At 45.6% G+C, this 25,653-nt stretch overlaps 1 protein-coding gene across 2 annotated transcripts in view; it reads left to right on the top strand.

Moving 5' to 3' along the window:
* The window catches only part of LOC126191013 (hydroxylysine kinase), a 196,353-nt gene that overhangs the window by 7,066 nt on the left and 163,634 nt on the right, over positions 1-25,653 (top strand). The window contains exon 1 of one of the 2 annotated variants that reach the window (XM_049931701.1): positions 16,687-16,710. The exons of the other annotated variant lie outside the window; for it this stretch is intronic. The gene's annotated coding sequence lies outside the window, so the exon portion shown is untranslated. Of the gene's footprint in view, positions 1-16,686; positions 16,711-25,653 lie in introns of those variants that run through there. 2 annotated transcript variants of the gene reach the window in all.

Below are 25,653 nucleotides of genomic sequence, written 5' to 3'. Positions count from 1 at the left end.
CATGTTGTTCTCAATGGAGAGACATCTACAGACGTTAAAGTAACCTCTGGCGTGCCACAGGGGAGTGTTATGGGACCATTGCTTTTCACAATATATATAAATGACCTAGTAGATAGTGTCGGAAGTTCCATGCGGCTTTTCGCGGATGATGCTGTAGTATACAGAGAAGTTGCAGCATTAGAAAATTGTAGCGAAATGCAGGAAGATCTGCAGCGGATAGGCACTTGGTGCAGGGAGTGGCAACTGACCCTTAACACAGACAAATGTAATGTATTGCGAATACATAGAAAGAAGGATCCTTTATTGTATGATTATATGATAGCGGAACAAACACTGGTAGCAGTTACTTCTGTAAAATATCTGGGAGTATGCGTGCGGAACGATTTGAAGTGGAATGATCATATAAAATTAATTGTTGGTAAGGCGGGTACCAGGTTGAGATTCATTGGGAGAGTCCTTAGAAAATGTAGTCCATCAACAAAGGAGGTGGCTTACAAAACACTCGTTCGACCTATACTTGAGTATTGCTCATCAGTGTGGGATCCGTACCAGATCGGGTTGACGGAGGAGATAGAGAAGATCCAAAGAAGAGCGGCCCGTTTCGTCACAGGGTTATTTGGTAACCGTGATAGCGTTACGGAGATGTTTAACAAACTCAAGTGGCAGACTCTGCAAGAGAGGCGCTCTGCATCGCGGTGTAGCTTGCTCGCCAGGTTTCGAGAGGGTGCGTTTCTGGATGAGGTATCGAATATATTGCTTCCCCCTACTTATACCTCCCGAGGAGATCACGAATGTAAAATTAGAGAGATTAGAGCGCGCACAGAGGCTTTCAGACAGTCGTTCTTCCCGCGAACCATACGCGACTGGAACAGGAAAGGGAGATAATGACAGTGGCACGTAAAGTGCCCTCCGCCACACACCGTTGGGTGGCTTGCGGAGTATAAATGTAGATGTAGATGTAGATGTAGATGGCCGTACACCACTGGTGATCGTCGAGGGGACACTGAATAGTGCACGGTACATCCAAACCGTCATCGAACCCATCGTTCTACCATTCCTAGACCGGCAAGGGAACTTGCTGTTCCAACAGGACAATGCACATCCGCATGTATCCCGTGCCACCCAACGTGCTCTAGAAGGTGTAAGTCAACTACCCTGGCCAGCAAGATCTCCGGATCTGTCCCCCATTGAGCATGTTTGGGACTGGATGAAGCGTCGTCTCACGCGGTCTGCACGTCCAGCACGAACGCTGGTCCAACTGAGGCGCCAGGTGGAAATGGCATGGCAAGCCGTTCCACAGGACTACATCCAGCATCTCTACGATCGTCTCCATGGGAGAATAGCAGCCTGCATTGCTGCGAAAGGTGGATATACACTGTACTACTGCCGACATTGTGCATGCTCTGTTGCCTGTGTCTATGTGCCTGTGGTTCTGTCAGTGTGATCATGTGATGTATCTGACCCCAGGAATGTGTCAATAAAGTTTCCCCTTCCTGGGACAATGAATTCACGGTGTTCTTATTTCAATTTCCAGGAGTGTAGTACAAGACACTGCAGAACATCGAGAAATATTCCAACTGACGAGGCTTTGCGCGCTTGTCGTCAATAGTTGGGACCCACACAGTGTTACTGCTGCCAACGATTTAACGATGTGGCACGCCAACGCACTATGCCGTCTGTTTGCGTCAAGTGCAGCGGACGACACGACTGTAGACTGTGCACACGAGCACGAGAGAGACGCCTTGCTAAATGGCCTCTTTGTCTGGAGGCCCATCCTGTAAATTACAGGGGTTGCCAGAAGCACAAGGAAGCCAGCAAGAGGCAGCGAGGACTACCAGCCGGGGCACCGAAGAAAACTGTAACACAGGGCGTATCACAAGAAATCATAACGTACTGTTGGAAAGAGCAAACTCTCGAGTTTTACATCGTTCCCGCTAGGTAGCAGCATTGTGCGCCCACTTCTAGTAAAAAAGGGTATTGGGACAACAGAAAGCGTCTTGTCGGGTTGGGTTGTTTTGGGGGAGGAGACCAAATTGAGAGGTCATCGGTCACATCGGATTAGGGAAAATGGGTAAGGATGTCGAGCGTGCACTTTTATAAGGAACCATACTGATTTATTTTTCTTGTTTGCTGCACATTGCCTTATATTAGTTGTAATATTGCAATTGCTTTGCTAATTTCTATAATGCTGCTTGCTTCGCAAATCTGCATTTTTATCATTGCTGTTTGCGTTAATTGTTTTGTGCTGCTGCATTGCCTCGTTCCTTAGTTTAGCATCTGAGCTCAGTAGATTTAAGTTAGCTTAAGAGGGGTAGACTATATAAGAAACTGACTATGGAGAATAGGTAAAGAATGCATTGCGAAGTTATATGAAAAATATTTGGGCCGAAATGAGTATTGTACAATCAGAAATAATTATTTTGAAAGAAATAGGAATAGAATACTGGAAGGAGGTATAGATAGGACTTTTTGGGAATAATGATGAATGAAGGGAGATCTCCAAGAAGCAAAGAAAGTTTTGTTTGCAAAATACTGCAATAAAGCAAAACCTGTCCTTTCCTTGTGTTATCCCACTATGTGTTTATGTACCCTCGTTTATTTGTCTTTTTCCTGTCTTTATGTGTTTAGCTAATGAGAGCTATGTTGTAGAATTTTTCTAATAATATGTTATTTTCTTTGTAAAGATGTTTAGACATTATTTATTCTGTTTTGTTTTAATGCTCATGTGTAAAGTTGATGTTTCAAAAGTTATTCTGATCTTTTATGCATGAAGAGATTTAGGGAAATCACGGAAAACCTAAATCAGGATAGCCGGACGCAGGATTGAACCGAAAGCGTCTTGTGTTCTACGTTTTGCGCAGTGCGGGTCAGTTATAACTGTTCAGCGTGACTTCCGTACTTGGTGTGGATCCACCTACAGCACAGAGCATTAGACGCTGGCATGAACAATTCCGAGGAACAGGTTGTTAGTGTAAAGGCAAATCGCGGGGGCGTCCACGCGTGTCTGACACAGACGCCGAACGCATCGGCCATAGCTTCCCAAGGAGTCTGCATAAATCCGTTCTCCGTGCAGCTCGACAGCTCACCATGCCCCCGATGTCCGTCTGGCGTGAGTTGCGTCGACGTTTACGCATGAAACCGTACAAGATTCAGGTACTGCAAGCTCTTAGTGAAGGTGACAAACAACAACGAGTTGAGTTCTGTAATTTCGTTCTTGGCAAGATGGAGGATGACGGTTTTCTTCCACGCTTAGTGTTTACTGACGAGGCAAAATTCCATTTAAATGGAAAGGTGAACCGTCATAATGTGAGAATATGGGGAACACATCAACCACATGAAGCTGTACAACATGAGAGGGACACTCCAAAATTTAATGTGTTTTCTGCAGTTTCAAGGGGAAAGGTGTATGAATGGTTCAAATGGCTCTAAGCACTATGGGACTTAACATCTGAGGTCATCAGTCCCCTAGACTTAGAACTACTTAAACCTAACTAACCTAAGGACATCACTCACAGCCATGCCCGAGGCAGGATTCGAACCTGCGACTGTAGCAGCAGTTCGGTTCCGGACTGAAGGTACTAGAACCGCTCTGCCACAGCAGTCGTCAGAAAAGGTGTATGATCCATTTTACTTTGCCGAGATTACTGTTACAGGGCCGGCCGCGGTGGTCTAGCGGTTCTGGCGCTGCAGTCTGGAACCGCGGGACTGCTACGGTCGCAGGTTCGAATCCTGCCTCGGGCATGGGTGTGTGTGATGTCCTTAGGTTAGTTAGGTTTAAGTAGTTCTAAGTTCTAGGGGACTTATGACCTAAGATGTTGAGTCCCATAGTGCTCAGAGCCATTTGAACCATTTGAACTGTTACAGGAAACACATATCTCGATATGGCTGAGAACTTTCTTTTCCCACAGTTGGAGACTGATTTGAACGACTTCATTTACCAACAGGATGGGGCACCGCCACACTGGCATCTGAAGTGCGGGAATATTTAGGTCAAAGGGTTACTGAACGATGGGTCGGTGCCACTGGACCAAATGATTCAGCCTTACATTACTGGCCTCCAAGGTCACCAGACGTGTGGCTGTATGTGTTATTTCTTGTGAGAATGTATAAAAGACTTTGTTTATGTGCCTCCTTTACCAACAACAATGAATGAACTGAGACATCGCGTAACAGCAGCTGTGGAAGCTGTAACTCAAGAGTGTGGGAACAATTTGAATCCGCATTGAGATATGCCATGCATTTTAAGGGGGGCGTATTGAACATCCACGAAAAGGCGTGAAAAAAACTTTTTGAATTTCTCGTTCGTAAAAAAACAAAATTCATTGTAAATGTTTATTAGTTTCAGCAATATGGACGTGCGAAATCGGATCATTCTTTTTTATACACCGTGTGCAGTATATCAGCGCAACATGGCGTCTGGAGAAAATCCACATGAAGGCAGACCTTCCTTGGCGGGACGACAAGCTGTCAGGGTTAATAGGGGTTTACTGGCAACAGACATCGTCAAGCGAGTCAGAGGCACGGCCCACAATGACAGAGCAGAATTTCCTGAACAGCAGCAACAACCAAGTGACGTCTGAAGTGAAGATAACCGACAGCAGTCGAAGCAGACGACCCAACTAGAACTTACGGACATCGTCAAGCTACTCACGAACCTGACAACAGCAATTGCTGTCATCAGCAGAACGCTAGGAAGTTTACCTCTCACCATAACTGTAGATGTTGATGCAGCCATCAGAAGAGTGACCCTTGCAGGATGCCACACATCAACATCTCTGTATGGCTAGGATCAGAGGAACTGAAGACCTACTCATTGTGACGTACAACGCCAATGGACTATTTCCTCATCTGTTAGAATCTTAGCATCGCAGGATTAGCCGAGCGGTCAGAGGCGCTGCAGTCATGGACTGTGCGGCTGGTCCCCGCGGAGGTTCGAGTCCTCCCTCGGGCATGGGTGTGTGTGTTTGTCCTTAGGATAATTTAGATTAAGTAGTGTGTAAGCTTAGGGACTGATGACCCTTAGTAGTTAAGTCTCATAAGATTTCACACACATCTGAATTTTTTGGTTAGAATCTTAACATTTTTTGAGAGACGAAAACGTCGATATAAGCTTAGTGACTGAAACTAACATGAAGTAGCTTACATGAGAGCAAACGCAGCTAATTATAGACGCTACAGGGCTGATCGGCGACTGCTGGGGGTGGCACAGCCATCTATATAAAGGCATCTATTCGCCAATATGCTGCACGACTGGGACAACGGAAGCAGCTAGTGAGACCACTTCATAGCAACTTGTAGGCCCATGGAAGACATCCAACATAGATGACCCACGACAGTTGCTACTATTTGTTACTGGTGATCTCAACTCGAAGAATTCAGCATCGAACTCGATAAGCTCCAGCCACAGAGGAAGGCGTCTACTGCAAGTGGCCGAGCAACTTCACGGACGCGTTTATGTGTCGACTGAACCAACGTGTTACCCACACAGAGGATGTCCTGATATCTTTGATATAGCTGCTGCAAAGAGCATCAATAACTTTATGACAGCTGATGTTCTACAAGCCTTGCCTTCTGACCATCAGCCTGTCATATTCAGATTTGGCATGGAGCCAGTGACCACAGGCATCAAGAAGAATCTTCGGCGGTCTAGCTGGGGAGAGTTTTCGTGACAGTGAATCACGCTTCCTGACGCGGACTCTGGCTAAAGGTGGACGCCATGTCGACGACCCTGTTGCTAGATTCACCACCGCCGTCACTGAAGTCCTGACTGCTTCTGCTCCACCACCACGAGGACTAGAGCGCTCTGTCGCCACTCTACAAAGGGAAATTCAAGAAACGATTAGGGAGCGCAATCGCCTCTGCAAAGATTCGCTCCTTAAGAGAGACCCCTAGATCAAGCCAAGAATTAATTTGCTTAGGAGGGAACTTAAAGCGGTGCTCCCCGGTCGTAAACATCAGCCATGGGCTGACATACTCTCGTCGCTACAATCTGACGCCTCAGCATGGGATGTAGTAAGAATTTTCACCAACGCTGGAACTCAAATACCGCCCCTGGAAGCTGCAGCTGGTACACTTTACCGACCTGAAGAAACGGCGTACTCCCTAACTGATGTTTTTCAAGATAACGTCAGACCAGCTGAAGACTCCGTAGACCGACAACAAACGCACGATGGTACGGAGAGCGTCGCCACTTTGCTGACAGGAAACAGTGACGAAGAAGAAGACATCCCACCAATCACTGCAGAAGGCTTCACGTGTCTTACAAGAGCGTTTGTGCGGTCTCGGCTCGATTATGGGTGCTCGGTGTATGGGTCTGCGAGGCCTTCTTACTTAAAAATGTTGGACGTTGTGCACCATGAAGGGCTTCGGTTGGCCACTGGGGCATTCCGAACTAGCCCCATACCCAGCCTCTGTGCAGAGGCTGGTGAACCGCCACTTCATATGCGGCGACGGCTACTTACAGTGCGCCAGGCGTATAAAACTTTGTCCACACCATACACCCCTGCATACCATACCGTTGCTCAGCCTCCTCTGGCACGATTGTTCCATAACCGGCAACGTGCGACGCAGCCCTATGGGATTCGCGCACAGGATTGCCTCGGTGCGATGTCTATGGCTGGTCTTCGTGTTTTACGTCGCAGTTGGAGCAGATCTCCACCTTGGCTCCTCCGGAGACCCAAACTTATTTTAGATTTGACTAATTTTAAGAAAGCTGGCACACCAGATTTTACGTTCCAATCTCTGTTTTTTTAACATTTTAGATGTGCATCACAGTTTCACTGTCGTTTATACTGATGGCTCCAAACAGGCGACTTTCCTTGGCTGTTCTGTGGTGTTCCCTGATCATGTTAGCCGGATTCGCCTCCCTGCTGAATATACCGTTTTCGCAGCGGAGCTCCACGCGATCCTGACGGCACTGGAGCAGATGCATCGTGTTCGGGGCGATCGATTTCTTCTCTGCTCCGATTCTCTTAGTGCCTTACAGTCACTGCAGAACCTGTACCCGACTGAAGAGATGGTCCAGCTGATACATGACCAACTGTACTTGCTCCAACGGCGGGGTAAAGAGGTATCCTTCTGCTGGGTGCCTGGCCATGTCGGCATATTGGGCAATGACCAGGCTGATCGGGCTGCCAAGGAGGCCTGCAGAGAGCAGGATGTGGTCCAGTGTCCCATCCCCTTGCAGTCCGTCATCGCTGCACTCCACAGGAAGTGCATGGAGTTGTGGGAGGACGAATGGCTGGCGTTGACGGCCAATAAACTGCGGTCGGTAAAGTCAACCACTCGGCCGTGGCGTTCCTCCTGCCGGCTGCTCAGGCGGGAAGAGGTGGCGCTCAGACGTCTTCGGATCGGGCACTGTCCTCTGACACATAGCTATTTATTACGGCGGGAGGATCCTCCGTTTTGTGATGCTTGTGGTGTGCACATCTCTGTCCGGCACATTTTAACAGACTGCGTTTTATACCGTGATGCAAGGGCAGAAGCACAAGTTGATGGGGATCTGCCCTGTGTTTTAGCTAACGATGAGACGTGTGTGTCTAGGGTTTTTAAGTTTTGTGATGTGTCTGGACTCTGGCCTAAACTTTTAGGCTGGGGGTTTTAGTGTATTGCAGAGTGGCTGACTCCTCCCTTTTTTCCTTGCGGTCAGCCAGCCACTTCCATCTGCTCCATTGTTTTAGCTCCCTCTACCTTTTTCTTCCTGTGTTGTCCATGTTTTACTGCTGACGCCCTGCTTCATCCCACGCTTCAGTGTGGGTGAGCACATATTTTTCCATGATTGTTCCCCGTGTTTTATGTTCCGTTTGATGTAAATGTTCTGACTTTCTTTCTTGACCCCCGTCTCACTATGATACTGAACGGGCGCTGAAGACCTTGCTGTCGTGCGCCCACAAAACCTTCTACTACTACTACTACTACTACAAGAGCTTTACCAAAGAACAAAGCTCCAGAACACGGCGAGATCCCAGGAAAAGCACTAATGGAACTTGCACACATAGCCTACGACCAGCTGGCAGATGTCTTCGCCAACACCATCAGTCATAAAAAGTATCCAAGCAGCTGGAAGCAGGCGGTGGTGATTGCAGTACGCAAACCTGGGAAGTCTCCCAGGGACCCAAAGAATTTCAAAATAATCAGACTTCTAAATCAGTTAAGAGGGGTAGTACGTCAAACGGGCCGACTTGGAGCGGGAGAGGCACCACAGGACATTTTATTTTCTACTGTCTGTACTTTTACAAGTAAATTCATAAAACTTTCAGTCAATGAGACATGTAAACACAGCCCACAACATTATGGAACCAGCAGCACCTTGCACGGTGCCTTTTTGACAACTTGGTCCACGGCTTCGTGGGCTCCGCGCCGCACTCGAACCCTGCCATCAGCTCTTACTAACTGAAAACTGGGATGGCCACGGTTTTCCAGTCGTCTAGGGTCCAACCGGTATGGTCGTGAGCCCAGTAGAGGCGCTGCAGATGATGTGCTGTTAGCAAAGGCACTCGCGTCGGTCGTCTGCTGCCGTAGCCCGTTACTTGAGATTTCGCCGCGCTGTCCTAACGGATACGACCTCGTACATCCCACATCGATTTCTGCGGTTATTTCTGTTAGCACTGACAACTCTACGCAAACGCTCTTAGTCGGTAACTGAAGGCGTCGGCCACTGCGTTGTCCGTGGTGGGAGGTAATGCCTGAAATTTGTTTCTCTCGGCACACTCTGAACGCTGCGGATCTCGGACCGCTGAATTCTCTAACGATTTTCGAAATGGAATGTCCCATGCGTCTAACTCCAACTACCATTCCGCATTCAGAGTCTGTTAATTCCCGTCATACGGCCATAATCACGCAGGAAACCTTTTCAGATGGTTCACACGAGTACAAATAACAGTTCCACCAATACACTGTCCTTGTATACCTTGTGTACACGATACTACCGCCATCTCTGTAGGCGGCCTGAGTGGCCGAGCGGTTCTAGGCGCTACAATCTGGAACTGCGTGACCGCTGCGGTCGCAGGTTCGAATCCTGCCTCGGGCATGGATGTGTGTGATGTCCTTAGGTTAGTTAGGTTTAAGTAGTTCAAAATTCTAAGGGACTGATGACCTCAACAATCAAGTCCGATAGTGCTCAGAGCCTTTTGAACCATCTCTGTATATGCATATCGCTATCCCAGACTTTTGTCTCCTCAGAGTGCATCGAATATATTGCAAATAAATACATTTATCTCTAAATCCTTGTGTAATATTATATGTGTTCTACGGAGTTCTTGCAACTCGTTACACCAATGTACACAAAACAGTCAGCTGTATTACGATTCAAGACAGCAGTCGGTATAATTACACGTCGTTGTCTAAGGGCTATATACACTATATGATCGACAGTACACGCTTGCGTAATGCGGAATTGGCCTCTAGACTTCACGAGAGGTGGGCGTGCCAGCCTGAAGGGAGACGGGGAGCCGCCTATCGTGTTGTTAGGTGAAATTAGTATTCCCGGGTTCGATTCCCGGCGGGGTCAGGGATTTTCTCTGCCTCGTGATGGCTGGGTGTTGTGTGCTGTCCTTAGGTTAGTTAGGTTTAAGTAGTTCTAAGTTCTAGGGGACTGATGACCATAGCTGTTAAGTCCCATAGTGCTCAGAGCCATTTGAACCATTTTTGAAATTAGTAAAAGGGGAGTGGCTGGACCAGGAGAGCTCAGTGACTTCGAACGTGGACTAGTCTGGTGTCCAGATGCTTTCGGTCAGACAGTGTATTTAATAGTTGATTCTGTTTAACGTTTATACCTCGTATAGTTATTGATAACTATATTTGATGGTACAGTGGAGCTTCGATTTTACATTCTCCGATTTTACATTTTTCCCGCTTCTACACATAAATTCGTAGCCTTTGTGAAAAACTACAACATCAATGCTAAAAATTCCCCCATTTTACATTTATTCATAGTAAGATTTACCTCGATGTTTCGCTTGACTTCATCCCGTTCTCTTCCTATTGACATTTGATGTGACTGAACGAGTTATACGAGGCAGTTCAATAAGTAACGCAACACATTTTTTTTCTCGGCCAATTTTGGTTGAAAAAACCGGAAATTTCTTGTGGAATATTTTCAAACATTCCCGCTTCGTCTCGTGTAGTTTCATTCACTTCCGACAGGTGGCAGCGCTGTACGGAGCTGTTAAAATCACTGCCCGTTGCAAACAACGGGCAGTGATCGAGTTTCTTTTGGCTGAAAACCAGGGCATCTCACATATTCATAGGCGCTTGCAGAATGTCTACGGTGATCTGGCAGTGGACAAAAGCACGGTGAGTCGTTGGGCAAAGCGTGTGTCATGATCGCCGCAAGGTCAAGCAAGACTGACTGATCTCCCGCGTGCGGGCCGGCCGTGCACAGCTGTGACTCCTGCAATGGCGGAGCGTGCGAACACACTCGTTCGAGATGATCGACGGATCACCATCAAACAACTCAGTGCTCAACTTGACATCTCTGTTGGTAGTGCTGTCACAATTGTTCACCAGTTGGGATATTCAAAGGTTTGTTCCCGCTGGGTCCCTCGTTGTCTAACCGAACACCATAAAGAGCAAAGGAGAACCATCTGTGCGGAATTGCTTGCTCGTCATGTGGCTGAGGGTGACAATTTCTTGTCAAAGATTGTTACAGGCGATGAAACATGGGTTCATCACTTCGAACCTGAAACAAAACGGCAATCAATGGAGTGGCGCCACACCCACTCCCCTACCAAGAAAAAGTTTAAAGCCATACCCTCAGCCGGTAAAGTCATGGTTACAGTCTTCTGGGACGCTGAAGGGGTTATTCTGTTTGATGTCCTTCCCCAATGGTCAAACGATCAACTCTGAAGTGTATTGTGCTACTCTTCAGAAATTGAAGAAACGACTTCAGCGTGTTCGTAGGCACAAAAATCTGAACGAACTTCTCCTTCTTCATGACAACGCAAGACCTCACACAAGTCTTCGCACCCGAGAGGAGCTCACAAAACTTCAGTGGACTGTTCTTCCTCATGCACCCTACAGCCCCGACCTCGCCCCGTCGGATTTCCATATGTTTGGCCCAATGAAGGAGGCAATCCGTGGGAGGCACTACGCGGATGATGAAGAAGTTATTGATGCTGTACGACGTTGGCTCCGACATTGACCAGTGGAATGGTACCGTGCAGGCATGCAGGCCCTCATTTCAAGGTGGCGTAAGGCCGTAGCATTGAATGGAGATTACGTTGAAAAATAGTGTTGTGTAGCTAAAAGATTGGGGAATAACCTGGTGTATTTCAATGCTGAATAAAACAACCCCTGTTTCAGAAAAAAAATGTGTTGCATTACTTATTGAACTGCCCTCGTAAATGGCACAAAAGACAGACGGGTGGTGAGGGACTTAAGGGAATATTTTAGCTGTTGTGGAGAGGGGAGACATGAGAGAGGAAATGCCGACGTAATGCACTATCGGTGTTGCCAGCACAACTTGCAACATTTAGCTTCACCGTGCAGTTATGCTACAACTACTGCTAGGTTGCAGCGGTAATCGAAGAACGAGACAGTCGACGCAAGGTGTTCCGGACCGAGCCAATATATCACAAAGGGGCGCAGCCGCCACCTTTTCTTGTGCCACTTATAACTCAGTCTCATCTTTTTGCACGTATTTTCGATGTACTATATTCAGCTACAGTATCAATCGTCTACCTTTTAAATTCAAACGCTGAGTCTCAAAGAATATGCTCGGTCATAACCAAGGTGCCATCACCCATTTTCAGCTAGTGAACTGTTATTGGCTGCCGGCTTGTTGAGTAGCCCAACAGTCAGCGCAGCCACCACACAACAAAAAAATGGTTCAAATGGCTCTGAGCGCTATGGGACTTAACATTTGAGGTCACCAGCCCCCTAGAACTTAGAACTACCTAAACCTAACTAACCTAAGGGCATCACACATATCCATGCCCGGGGCAGGATTCGAACCTGCGACCGTAACAGTCGCGCGGTTCCGGACTGAGGTGCCTAGAACCGCTCGGCCACTGCGGCCGGCACCACACAACACCAACACACGTAAAATGAGCTCGCCTACTGGATGTATGGACAGGGGGAGTGGCCCTTAAGTGATGGGAGTGCAGGTAGGGATGAAAGCATTTTGTGAAGTCCTGAAAATATACTTTTCGTGCAGATGATGTGATATGACAGATGTCATATGGAAATAGAACAAGAGTTTTGCGATAGCATATTTTAAAGACTTTCGTGTTCAGATCTGATACGATACAGTTGCAACAACTACATACACTACTCGTGTATGTACTTTGTACCACGCAATGTATATCATAAAGATTGATAGCAGTGATAGAGGGCATGAATTAGAACTGTAGCACCTGAACTTTCTTTCAAATTTTCATTTTACACAGTGTACAGAAATTTACTGGGCCGATTTGTAATAAGCTTCAATTGAGGAAGTAACCTCATTCACGTCTCTGTTACTCTGATTAAGCCTAAAATAATGCTTTAACGGCGGTGAGTATGTGAAGTGCAGCACACAATAAAAGCATTAAACAATAATAGCAATGGCGACAAAGTTTGCCATTAAGCAGATGCCTGCATTTATGAATATGGTTAAACACTTAGCTGCTGTGATGTTTTTGGTTTAATTCAATGTGTTGATCAGTTTTTGCTTCTTTCTGGGAGAGTACAAAACGTGTGTTTCGAACGTATAATTTGTGGTCGTAGCATATCAGAAAATAGCCCGATTACCTGATTACCTTGTACACAGATACCAATTTCAATTTTTTACTGAGTTTTTACTTGTAATTTTGTAAGAACCGATGAAATTAACTACTACTAATTATTGCATAAACATTGTATTATACATTTAATTTCCTTCTCTTGCACAGATTTTATACAAAATATTGGACAGGATTGCAATTTTTAATCATATATGCCGATTACATGTGTTTCTGCTCGTATTTTGGGGGGTTTTAACATTTTTCTCGGTTCTGCATTTTCCTCACTTTTGCGTTTTTTTTAATCTGGACCGCACGAAAACGTAAAATAGGGATTTCACTGTATTTTTATTGTTAGTATAGGCATACTGTCTACCGTGGAACTTGACAACTAGCAAACCATGGGGCACATGGCAACCCGAATCCTACCAACACCCACAAAACCATTGGGCTTCATTTAGAAAATAAAGATAGTATCGGTGCAAATTTGGTAATTAGTTGTTCAAAAAATTCCAGAACATTCGAACTTTCGCACCAATGGTGTGTGGAGCGAAATTTGGTTGGAATCCCTACACGCACTGTGTCCAATGTGTTACTGCTGGAACTTACATTGTTGTACGTCTGTTAGTTATTGAATGCACCGTGTTGAGCAGAACGTGTGTCGCACAGTTTGCGAATTTCGAGATGACAGAGTCAGAGGAGCAACGAGTCTGCATTAAATTTTGCAAACTCAAGAAAACCTTCACAGAGGCACAGCAAATGATGCAGGTTGCCTACGGTGATGAGTGCTTAAGCCGCACTCGGTGCTACAAATGGTTCATATGGTTTAAAAATAGCGGGACGGAAGTTAAAGATGACCCTCGTTCAGGACACCCTTCGGCATCTACCGAAGGATTAGTTCATAATGAGTCGTGTCACAGGGACAAACTGTTAACCGGTGGTACTATCGGGACATGTTGCGACGCCTGCGAGAAAAAGTGAGAAGGAAATGGCCAGAAATGTGGCGGGACAATTCATGGCTCGCGCATCACAATAACACACCTACACATTCATCCCTGTTGGTGTGTGACTAGTGCACAAAAAACGAAATCACTGTGCTGCCCCATACTTTGTACTCTCCAGACCTGGTCCCTGCGGACTTTATTTTATTTCCAAAGCTGAAAATCCCGTTGAAAGGACGAAGATTTGCAACAATAGAAGAGATAAAAGAAAATTCGCAGACGGCGCTTCGCGCGATCCAGCAATTGGCGTACCTAGACTGCTTCCGGAAGTAGCGTTGGGAGCGGTGGATCAATTGTGGGCGAGTGTATTTCGGAGACAACGCCCGATAATTAAAAGGTAAGGGCAGAAAAATTTTGTGGACAAAGTTCCGGAATTTTTTGAACAGACTTCGTATATATATATTTCGTTGGTGAGCCATATCTTTAAGATTTGATCTTATTGTATTTTACTTTGATTTGTAATAGACGATAAAACGCTATTTATAGAACTACTACCTGCAGTTAGTGTCAAAGAGAATAATTTATAGTAGAAATAATGCGTGCCTGAAATACATCAATATCATAACTTGTTTGTACAGCATGTCTGCAACATTTCTCGTGTGGAACCTGGCAGAAATACGTGGATGGAGATAAAAAAGAGGAGCTCAGATTTTATCGACTCTTATTTAGGTGTAAGCCAGTCACTTGGTAGTTCTGGCTTAGGACTAAATCAAAATGCAAAAATAAAGAAACACTTTCAGTTTTTTCTTACTTACATAATTAACGGTACATTCACAAGGGAATTGTACCCATTACTTTATTTAGCACTTATGCGCGCATTGTCTTATATGCTTCCTAATTCCAAGGCACATAGAATCGTTCACAAATACGAACATTTTTTTCAGTTACCACTGTTTCACGAAAGATGTAGTCGTAGTTAACTTGCTTAACTTAATTAATTTACACGGCGTAACAGTGTGATAACATAACCAAAGACATCGAATATTAACGCACGATATTTTAAGTTAAAGTATGTTTTCACGCGATGCATTACAGAGAAACACTTGCGCAGTTTTAACAACTGAAAATGACGGTTCGGAACTTGCGTACGCCGACAATGTTTGTCTTGACCGGTAGATGTTGTAATAGTAAGAAACTTTAACATAAATCAGAAAAGAAATTACTTGTCTAACATTAGAAAACTGAAGGGTATTGATCACTAACAAGAAAAGGAGCTTGGTACATTTGATTATGCCCGCATCTCGTGGTCGTGCGGTAGCGTTCTCGCTTCGCACGCCCGGGTTCCCGGGTTCGATTCCCGGCGGGGTCAGGGATTTTCTCTGCCTCGTGATGGCTGGGTGTTGTGTGCTGTCCTTAGGTTGGTTAGGTTTAAGTAGTTCTACGTTCTAGGAGACTTATGACCACAGCAGTTGAGTCCCATAGTGCTGAGAGCCATTTGAGCCATACATTTGATTATCATGTCAATGAGGTATTTGAACAGCTATTTTTTTTTTTTTGATTCATTATACCAGAATTACATGCCTTCACCATAGGTCGTTGCGTTGATATGCCTCTCTCTAAACGAAGACGAAACGCGCCATCTCCTGATCCCAGTAAGGCGCACTAACTGCTAACAAGGGAACCTCCTCATCGCACCGCCCTCAGATTTAGTTATAAGTTGGCACAGTGGATAGGCCTTGAAAAACTGAACACAGATCAATCGACAAAACAGGAAGAAGTTGTGTGGAACTATGAAAAAATAAGCAAAATATACAAACTGAGTAGTCCATGCGCAAGATAGGCAACAGAAAGGAACCTATGGTCTCAGTAGCGCCGTGGTCCCGTGGTTTGCGTGAGCAGCTCCGGAACAAAAGATCCTTGGTTCAAGTCTTCCCTCGAGTGAGAATTTTTATTTTCGCAAAGTTACGATCTGTCCGTTCCTTCATTGACGGCTCTGTTCACTGTAATAAGTTTAGTGTCCGTGTTTTGCGACCGCACCGCAAAACCGTGCGATTAGTAGACGAAAGGACGTGCCTCTCCAATGGGAACCGAAAACATTTGATCTCAAGGTCATAGGTCAACCGATTCCTCCATAGGAAAACACCTCTGGTATATTCTATACGACACTGGTGACGGCATGTGCGTCACATGACAGGAATATGTTGTCGACCCACCTAACTTGTACACTTGGCGAATGGGTGAAAAGATTCTTCTACCTTGCCCGATTTAGGTTTTCTTGTGGATGTCATAATCACTCTAAAAAACGTGATGAAAACATAAGAGTTTGTCACATAAACTGCAACAAATAAATACAACAGTTTCACAGTCGCACAGTTTTCCCTGTGCTCTGTGGAAACATATGTTTTTAACGTTTTAAAATTTTTCCGTGTGTAGACTGTCAAATCCTGCATATGTCCAAGCAAATCTGAACATGTCCTGGAATTTTGGTGAGCGAAGTTGATTATGTGTGAGTACCTGAACTTTGATAATTGTCTCAAAATTAAAAATAAAAATTTTCACTCGAGGGAAGACTTGAACCAAGGACCTTTCGTTCCGCATCTGCTCACGCTAACCACGGGACCACAGCGCTACTAAGCCCAAAGCATTCTTATTGTTGCCTATCTTTCTAATGGACTATCCAGTTTGTATATTTTGCTTATTTTTTTCATAGTTCCACACAACTTACTCCTGTTTTCTCGATTGATCTGTGTTCAGTTTTTCAAGGCCTATCCACTGTGCCAACTTATAACTAAATCTGAGGGGGGTGCGATGGGGAGGTTCCCTTGTAAGTATGCGCCATGTATTATTTTCACCGTAAGGACAACGTGTTGTAGATTCCCGTATCCCTCACTAGCAGTTAGCGCCATTCAACACTTAATGCCACTGTACAGTGCGCCCCACGGTAGCTGTCAGAGGGAACACGCGATAACGGGAGTAAACATGTCTTCGTTTACTCAAGTGAGAGGCACAGAGCATTCTCTCCCACTGTCTTGCTAGTGCCGCGATCTGGTAAGTGACTTGTGCGTTATCAGGTAAGTACCACCGTTCCTTTGGTCAAAATTTCTTGTTCGTGGCATTATATTTTCAAAAATACTTAACATTCTGAGACTGCTGTGGCATCAGGGGAATCTGAGCTCCTGTTTTTTTATCTCCATCCACGTATTTCTGCCAGGTTCCACACGAGAAATGTTGCAGACATGCTGTACAAACAAGTTATGATATTGACGTATTTCAGGCACGCATTATTTCTACTATAAATTATTCTCTTTGACACTAACTGCAGGCAGTAGTTCTGTAAATAGCGTTTTATCGTCTCTAGCGCCTCTCAAAGCACGTACCTGTCCACCTTTCTAGCCCTGTCTTGTGGTGCAGCGCCCTCTTGTTGAAAAAAAAAAATACCTATGCTTCCTCCTCGGTCATGACTTACAGTATCATTAACTAGTGTTTCAGCATATCCAAGTGCTCTCACCTAAGACAAAAATGGACCAAACGTTGGTAATTTAGAAACAGCGAAAAACATGTTTGCTTTTAGGACGTCACATTATATCTTAATAACACCGAAAGTTTCTCGGATCCTCATTTGTGTATATAGTGTCTATTCAACTTTCTACATAAATTAAATGTCACTTCATTACTCCGTTTCAATCGTTTTGGGGCATCTTGATCATCATCTGCATTGAACCTAAAATTCTCATACATCTTCCGGTTTTTCACAACGTCATTGTGGTGACATTTCCTTACCAGGTGCAGTTTTTATGGAAACCACTGTAATCAGTTCTGTAGAATCTTCCATAATGAAGATGTTACTAACAGTAACTGTTAGCTGAGTCCTTTTGAATGTGTAAGAAATTTATACTCGGCGTTCAGTGCATTCTTTTCCTTGATACCTTAATATGATCTGTCACATTTAACGACATCGATATGCTAATGAAAATAATTTGAGTGGTCTTACTCTGCCATTCGTAAGGTGGTTACGCTGAATTTGTGTGCTGCGACTACCCTTTGTTATTGTAGTTCAGGAAGGTAGTCTACTGTACACCAGACAGTACGAAAACGTGTTTGTCCACTCTACTGAGTAGATGTATGTGAGACATATACACTGAGAAGACAAGGGTCACGGGATACCTCTTAATGCCACGGCGGATCTCATTTTTCCAGGCATAGTGCACCAACTCGACTTGGCATGGGCTCAGCAAGTCGTTGGAGGTCCCCTGCAGAAATATTGACCCATGCTGCCTCTAGAGACGTCCATAATAGCGAAAGTGTTGCCGTAGGATATTGTATGCGAACAGACCTCTCGATTATGTCCCATAAATGTTCGATGTGATTCATGTCGGGCGATCTGGGTAGCCACATCATTCGCTCCAATTGTCCGGAATGTTCTTTAAACCAATTGCGAAAAATTGTGGCCCAGTACATGGCACATTGTCATCCATAATAATTCCATCGTTGTTTGGGAGCATGAAGTCCATGAGTGGCTGCAAATGGTCTCCAGGTAGCCGATCATAACCATTTCCAGCCAATGATCTGTTCAGCTGGACCAGAGGACGCAGCCCACCCTATGTAAACACAGCCTATACCATTATGGACCACAATCAGCTTGCGTAGTACCTTGTTGAAACTTGGGTCCCTGACTTCGTGAGGCCTTCGCCACATTCGAGCCCTACCATTAGCTCTTTTCAAACGAAAGATACATTCATCCGACCAGGCCACTGTTTTCCGGTCGTCTAGGGTCCAATCAAAAAAATGCTTCAAATGGCTCTAAGCACTATGGGTTTTAACATCTGAGGTCATCAGTCCCCTAGGCTTCGAACTACTTAAACCTAACTAACCCAAGGACATCACACACATCCATGCCCGAGGCAGGATTCGAACCTGCGACCGTAGCAGCAGCGCGGTTCCGGACTCAAGCACCTAGAACCGCTCGGCCACAGCAGCCGGCTAGGGTCCAACCGATATGGTCAAGAGCCCAGGAGAGGTGCCGCAGGCGATGTCGTGCTATTAGCAAAGGCACTCTCATAGGTCGTCTGCTGCCATAGCTCATTAATGGCAAATTTCACCTAACTCCCCTAACGGATATATTCGTCGTACGTCCCACATTGATATCTGCAGTTATTTAATGCAGTCTTTCTTGTCTTCAAAAAATGGCTCTGAGCACTATGGGACTTCACAGCTGAGGTCATCAGTCCCCTAGAACTTAGAACTACTTAAACCTAACTTACCTAAGGACAGCACACACATCCATGCCCGAGGCAGGATTCAGACCTGTGACCGTAACGGTTGCGCGGTTCCAGGCTGAAGCGCCTAGAACCGCTCGGCCACTCCGGCCGGCATTGCTTGTCTGTTAGCACTGACATACCTACGAAAACGCCGTTGCTCTCGGTCGTTAATGCAAGGCCGTCGGCCACTGCGTTGTCCGTTATGAGAGGTATTACCTGAAATTTGGTTTTCTCTGTACACACTGTTGATCTGGGAATATTGAATTGCCTAACGGCTTCCACAATGGAATGTCCCTTGCGTATAGATCCAACTACCATTCCGCGTTCAACGTCTGTTAATTCCTGTCGTGCCGCCATGATGGCATCGTAAACCTTTTTACATGAATCACTTGAGTACAAATGATAGCTCTGCCTATGCGCTGCCTTTTTACACCTTGTGATAGCGATACTAGCTCCATCTATATGTGTGCATATCGCTGTATCTGAACTTCTGTCACATCACTGTAGAGTTCGTGGGAATCATCAGCGAAAAGAGATAGTGGCAAATGCCCGTCAGAAGTGCTCGAGTTCAATACTTGAATAGGGATGTTAGAAAGAAAGGTAGTGAAATTACAAATGAAGTATGTAATCAATCTCCAAATACAGCAAATTGTGTCTACAACTTCGTGAACTATGGAAACTAATATTTACGGAGAATTGCCGATTTTCAAACCTCTGATCACCGGCGACTCTCCATTACCATGATACAAATACTGCCGCTACAGTGCGACATTGGGCACGGTACCCAAGCTTTCAAGAGAATAGAGTTAAAGCTCATTTTGTTTCTGCTAGCAAATTGGATTTACGCATGGAGGTCGATGTAAGGAGCTTTCTCCCATTTTGAAAAAGAGAGAAGATCTCGGTTACACAGCTAATTCATCAAGTTTTCATTGACACCCTGTTGTCGATTATCTGTCTCATTAATCAAAATGGATGTTACTTCTGCGATGTTGTGGGAACACTTGGAAGGAATGTAGCTACTATCCAGCTAAGATCAAACGACGTACAGATAGTGCTGAACGGATTGGAAAAGTTGTGTACCATTTTTCATGCAAACCAATATTTATCCAGCTATCGTCATTTTTAAGTAGGTCCCTAACAAGTGGAAAGTAACATGCCACTAATCTATATACAAGGTGTCCCTTCTAAGGGACATTTTCTCTGCGTTTAGTCAGATACTTCTAATTTAGTTTCGATAGTGTGTAGCTGCAGTCAGCTCGCTCATAAAGTCTTTCATGTGATGCCAATGTCGACGGAAGTGTCGGCTTTTTATGTGTTGCAAACAAAACGACTTTTAAAGAGAAATTTCACTTGCCCATTAGATCGAGCGGTCCCAGATTAGTCTAGAACGATATTCGTTTTATTTGCATCTGTTAACAGGGGCATTAAAACACGAAAAAGAAGCGACTGAGCAGCCCTACTGTACGGTGGTAACAGCATGGACCAGGATGGTGCTGTCGCTGCTAGATACTGGCTATTTTTCTTGCCTTTGTCCCTGTTAATAGATATCTATAGAACGAATATCTCAGTAGAATAATTTGGGACCACTGTGTCGAATTGACGCGTAGAATTCCATTTTAAAAATCATTTTGTTTGTGACTGGAAACAAACTGACGCTTTCCGTCGACATTGAGCGTGACACAAAAGACATTGTGAGCAGCATTTTTTTGGACTGACTCCAGCTACGCATTGCAAAAACAAAACTTCAAACGTGTGCCGAAACAACAGAGAAAACGCACCTGACGACTCTTAGGAGGGCACCCGGTATATGCACTGATGGAAAGAAATCGCAACACCAATAAATAATTAATGTAGAGTAATGAAATTTCGTGAATACGTTTGTCTAGGTGATGATGATGAGGTCGCATAGTCCGAGGAACGTAGGGGACGATGCGGGAGACCAGCACCGCCTACTAGGCAAGGTCCTAGCGGAGGTGGTTTGCCATTTGTCTACGTAACACATTAAAATTATTATTATTGCAATATCACAGGTTAATGCAAGCGCGAGATAAGCCGTTGAAAATGTGAAATGCTGGTACGTTAATAATCGGCGTAACCGCCAGAAAGTTGGATGTAATCATGCAAACGTGCATCCATCGTGTTTTACAGGTGCTAGGCGTCAGTTTGCGGCATGGAGTTCCATGCCTGTTGCACTTGGTCGGTCAGTATAGGGACGGTTAATGCTGGTTGTAGATGGCACCGAGGCTGTCGTCCGATGATATATGTGATCGATTGGAGACACATCTGGTCTCCGAGCATCCTAAGGAAATATGTGGACACTCTGTAGAGCATGTTGGGTTACAACAATGCTATATGGGCGAAAGTTATCCTTCTGGGAAACACTCCTTGGAGTACTGTTCACGAATGGCAACACAATAGATCAAATTATCAGACTGACGTACAAATTTGGAGCTGTTGTGCATGGGATTACCATCGAGAGTGCTGCTGTCATACGAAATCGTACCCCAGACCAAAACTGCAGGTGAAGGTCCAGTGCTGCGAGTGTAGGTCCAGTGTGTTTAGCAGGCAAACAGGTTGGCTGTGGGCCCTCAACTGGCCTCCTACCTACAGGGTGTTTCAAAAATGACCGGTATATTTGAAACGGCAATAAAAACTAAACGAGCAGCGATAGAAATACACCGTTTGTTGCAATATGCTTGGGACAACAGTACATTTTCAGGCAGACAAACTTTCGAAATTGCAGTAGTTACAATTTTCAACAACAGATGGCGCTGCGGTCTGGGAAACTCTATAGTACGATATTTTCCACATATCTACCATGCGTAGCAATAATATGGAGTAGTCTCTGAATGAAATTACCCGAAACCTTTGACAACGTGTCTGGCGGAATGGCTTCACATGCAGATGAGATGTACTGCTTCAGCTGTTCAATTGTTTCTGGATTCTGGCGGTACACCTGGTCTTTCAAGTGTCCCCACAGAAAGAAGTCACAGGGGTTCATGTGTGGCGAATAGGGAGGCCAATCCACGCCGCCTCCTGTATGTTTCGGATAGCCCAAAGCAATCACACGATCATCGAAATATTCATTCAGGAAATTAAAGACGTCGGCCGTGCGATGTGGCCGGGCACCATCTTGCATAAACCACGAGGTGTTCGCAGTGTCGTCTAAGGCAGTTTGTACCGCCACAAATTCACGAAGAATGTCCAGATAGCGTGATGCAGTAATCGTTTCGGATCTGAAAAATGGGCCAATGATTCCTTTGGAAGAAATGGCGGCCCAGACCAGTACTTTTTGAGGATGCAGGGACGATGGGACTGCAACATGGGGCTTTTCGGTTCCCCATATGCGCCAGTTCTGTTTATTGACGAAGCCGTCCAGGTAAAAATAAGCTTCGTCAGTAAACCAAATGCTGCCCACATGCATATCGCCGTCATCAATCCTGTGCACTATATCGTTAGCGAATGTCTCTCGTGCAGCAATGGTAGCGGCGCTGAGGCGTTGCCGCGTTTGAATTTTGTACGGATAGAGGTGTAAACTCTGGCGCACGAGACGATACGTGGACGTTGGCGTCATTTGGACCGCAGCTGCAACACGGCGAACGGAAACCCGAGGCCGCTGTCGGATCACCTGCTGCACTAGCTGCGCGTTGCCCTCTGTGGTTGCCGTACGCGGTCGCCCTACCTTTCCAGCACGTTCATCCGTCACGTTCCCAGTCCGTTGAAATTTTTTAAACAGATCCTTTATTGTATCGCTTTTCGGTCCTTTGGTTACATTAAATCTCCGTTGAAAACTTCGTCTTGTTGCAACAACACTGTGTTCTAGGCGGTGGAATTCCAACACCAGAAAAATCCTCTGTTCTAAGGAATAAACCATGTTGTCTACAGCACACTTGCACGTTGTGAAGAGCACACGCTTACAGCAGAAAGACGACGTACAGAATGGCGCACCCACAGACTGCGTTGTCTTCTATATCTTTGACATCACTTGCAGCGCCATCTGTTGTTGAAAATTGTAACTACTGTAATTTCGAAAGTTTGTCCGCCTGAAAATGTACTGTTGTCCCAAGCATATTGCAACAAACGGTGTATTTCTATCGCTGCTCGTTTAGTTTTTATTGCCGTTTCAAATATACCGGTCATTTTTGAAACTCCCTGTAAAACACGGCCATCACTGGCACCGAGACAGAACCAGCTTTCATCAGGAAACACAACAGACCTCGACAGTGCCCTCCAGTGAGCTCTCACTGGACACCACTGAAGTTACAAATGGCGGGGTTTGGCACGAGGGGAATGAACGTATAGTGCGTCTGACTAGGAGCTGTCCTGGAAGCAACCGATTTGTAGCAGTTGGTTGTGTCACTGTGGCTCCAACCGCTGCTCAGATTGGTTCTGCAGATGCAGTACGATGCGCCAGAGCCATACGCTGAACACGATGGTCATCCCTCTCGCTAGTGCCATGTGACCGTCCGGAGCCGCGTCTTCTTGCGACCGTACATTCCCGTGACCACCGCTGCCAACAATCGTATACAGTAAGCAGCTACATTCCTGCCGAGTCTTCCTGAAAAATTGCAGAAGCAATGTTGTGGGTTGGCAGGAGAGGAAGCCGAAAGGCACGCGTTTTAGCTCACGCAGGCTGGCGTGAGGTCTGGAACAGGGCAAGGAAATTAGACTTTAGCAAAAAACGTACGTAGCTGCTGGAATACTTTAACCCATAAATGGTGAACATCGCTCTTGACGGTACATTATTCATAATCTCAATAGTAGCTGGTAATGGCGCCTTGCTAGGTCGTAGCAAATGACGTAGCTGAAGGCTATGCTAACTATCGTCTCGGCAACTGAGAGCGTATTTTGTCAGTGAACCATCGCTAGCAAAGTCGGTTGTACCACTGGGGCGAGTGCTAGGAAGTCTCTCTAGACCTGCCGTGTGGCGGCGCTCTGTCTGCAATCACTGATAGTGGCGACACGCGGGTCCGACGAATACTAACGGACCGCGGCCGATTTAAAGGCTACCACCTAGCAAGTGTGGTGTCTGGCGGTGACACCACAAGGAACATCCACCTTCTCGTAGCCCTATGCTCGACCTCGTTCAGACTGAGTGAGTAGGTTTACAATGGCGTCTTTGTCACCTTAAAGACATTCTTGACTAACATCAGCTCACGACGTCCAGTGTCAAAGGTAACTGACGCTCACGACCGGCATAGCGTGTATTTAAAGCAAACCTAATTTTCATTCTCATAGTTGCGCTACTAGCGCCACTCTTGTGCGACTGGCGCGAAATCTGAGTAGACACCACCATTCAGATGTAAAAACACACGTACCGACTTTCGTTTATGTCACACAACTCCTTGTTGTTGCAATTTTTTCCGTCAGTGTTTACATTAAAATCCTCCCCTGCAATTTCTTCTGTATGTTTAGGTTACTCTCTGCATTGATGTATGAATTTTGTTACGGTTTTCACTTTTAGATTGACTGATTGATGGAGACACAGAAGATAGGCAGAAGGCCACCTGTCTATAGCGCCAGATTGGCCTATTACGACTGTCAGTTATGTAACCTGACCACCAGTTGACAGAGGTTATTACAAAACCCGTGCTGAAAGTACAAGCTTTTATACTTTAAAGAGAACACTGTTTCCTTATACCATTGTGCTGTTTGTATCATATGGGGAAATTTATCCTAAAAATAATAGGTGCGGTAGTGGAGGTTTCTACTAGTCCAGCGTATTTCATATACACTACTGGCCATTAAAATTGCTACACCAAGAAGAAATGCAGATGATAAACGGGTATTCATTGGACATATATATTACACTATAACTGACATGTGATTACATTTTCACGCAATTTAAGTGCATAGATACTGAGAAATCAGTACCCAGAACAACCACCTCTGGCCGTAATAACGGCCTTGATACGCCTGGGCACTGAGTCAAACAGAGCTTGGATGGCGTGTACAGGTACAACTGCCCATGCAGCTTCAACACGAAACCATAGTTCATCAAGAGTAGTGCTGACGTATTCTTCTGTATCCAGAAAGGCCCTTACAGGACCTGCAACATGCGGTCGTGCATTATCATGCTGAAATTTAGGGTTTCGCAGGGATCGAATGAAGGGTAGAGCCACAGATCGTAACACATCTGAAAGGTAACGTCCACTGTTCAAAGTCCTGTCAATGCGAACAATAGGTGACCGAGACGTGTAACTAATGGCATCTCATACCATCACACCGGGTGATACGCCAGTATGGTGATGACGAATACACGCTTCCAATGAGCCTACACAGCGAGGTCGCCAACCACGGATGCGACCATCATGATGCTGTAAACAGAACCTGGATTCATCCGAAAAATGAGGTTTTGCCATTCGTGCTCCCAGGTTCGTCGTTGAGTACAACATCGCAGGCCCTCCCGTCTGTGATGCAGCGTCAACGGTAACCGCAGCCGTGGTCTCCGAGCTGATAGTCCATGCTGCTGCAAACGTCGTCGAAATGTTCGTGCACATGGTGGTCGTCTTGCGAACGTCCCCATCTGTTGACTCAGGGATCGAGACGTGGCAGCACGATCCGTTACAGCCATGCGGTTAAGATGCCTGTCATCACGACTGCTAGGGATACGAGGCCGTTGGGATCCAGCACGGCGTTCCGTATTACCCTCCTGAACCCACCGATTCCATATTCTGCTAACAGTCATTGGATCTCGACCAACGGGAGCAGCTATGTCACGATACGATAAACCGCAATCGCGATAGGCTACAATCC

This window comes from Schistocerca cancellata, chromosome 6 (assembly GCF_023864275.1).
Source record: "Schistocerca cancellata isolate TAMUIC-IGC-003103 chromosome 6, iqSchCanc2.1, whole genome shotgun sequence".
Taxonomy (NCBI): domain Eukaryota; kingdom Metazoa; phylum Arthropoda; class Insecta; order Orthoptera; family Acrididae; genus Schistocerca; species Schistocerca cancellata.
This window is presented reverse-complemented; position numbering and strand designations above follow the sequence as displayed.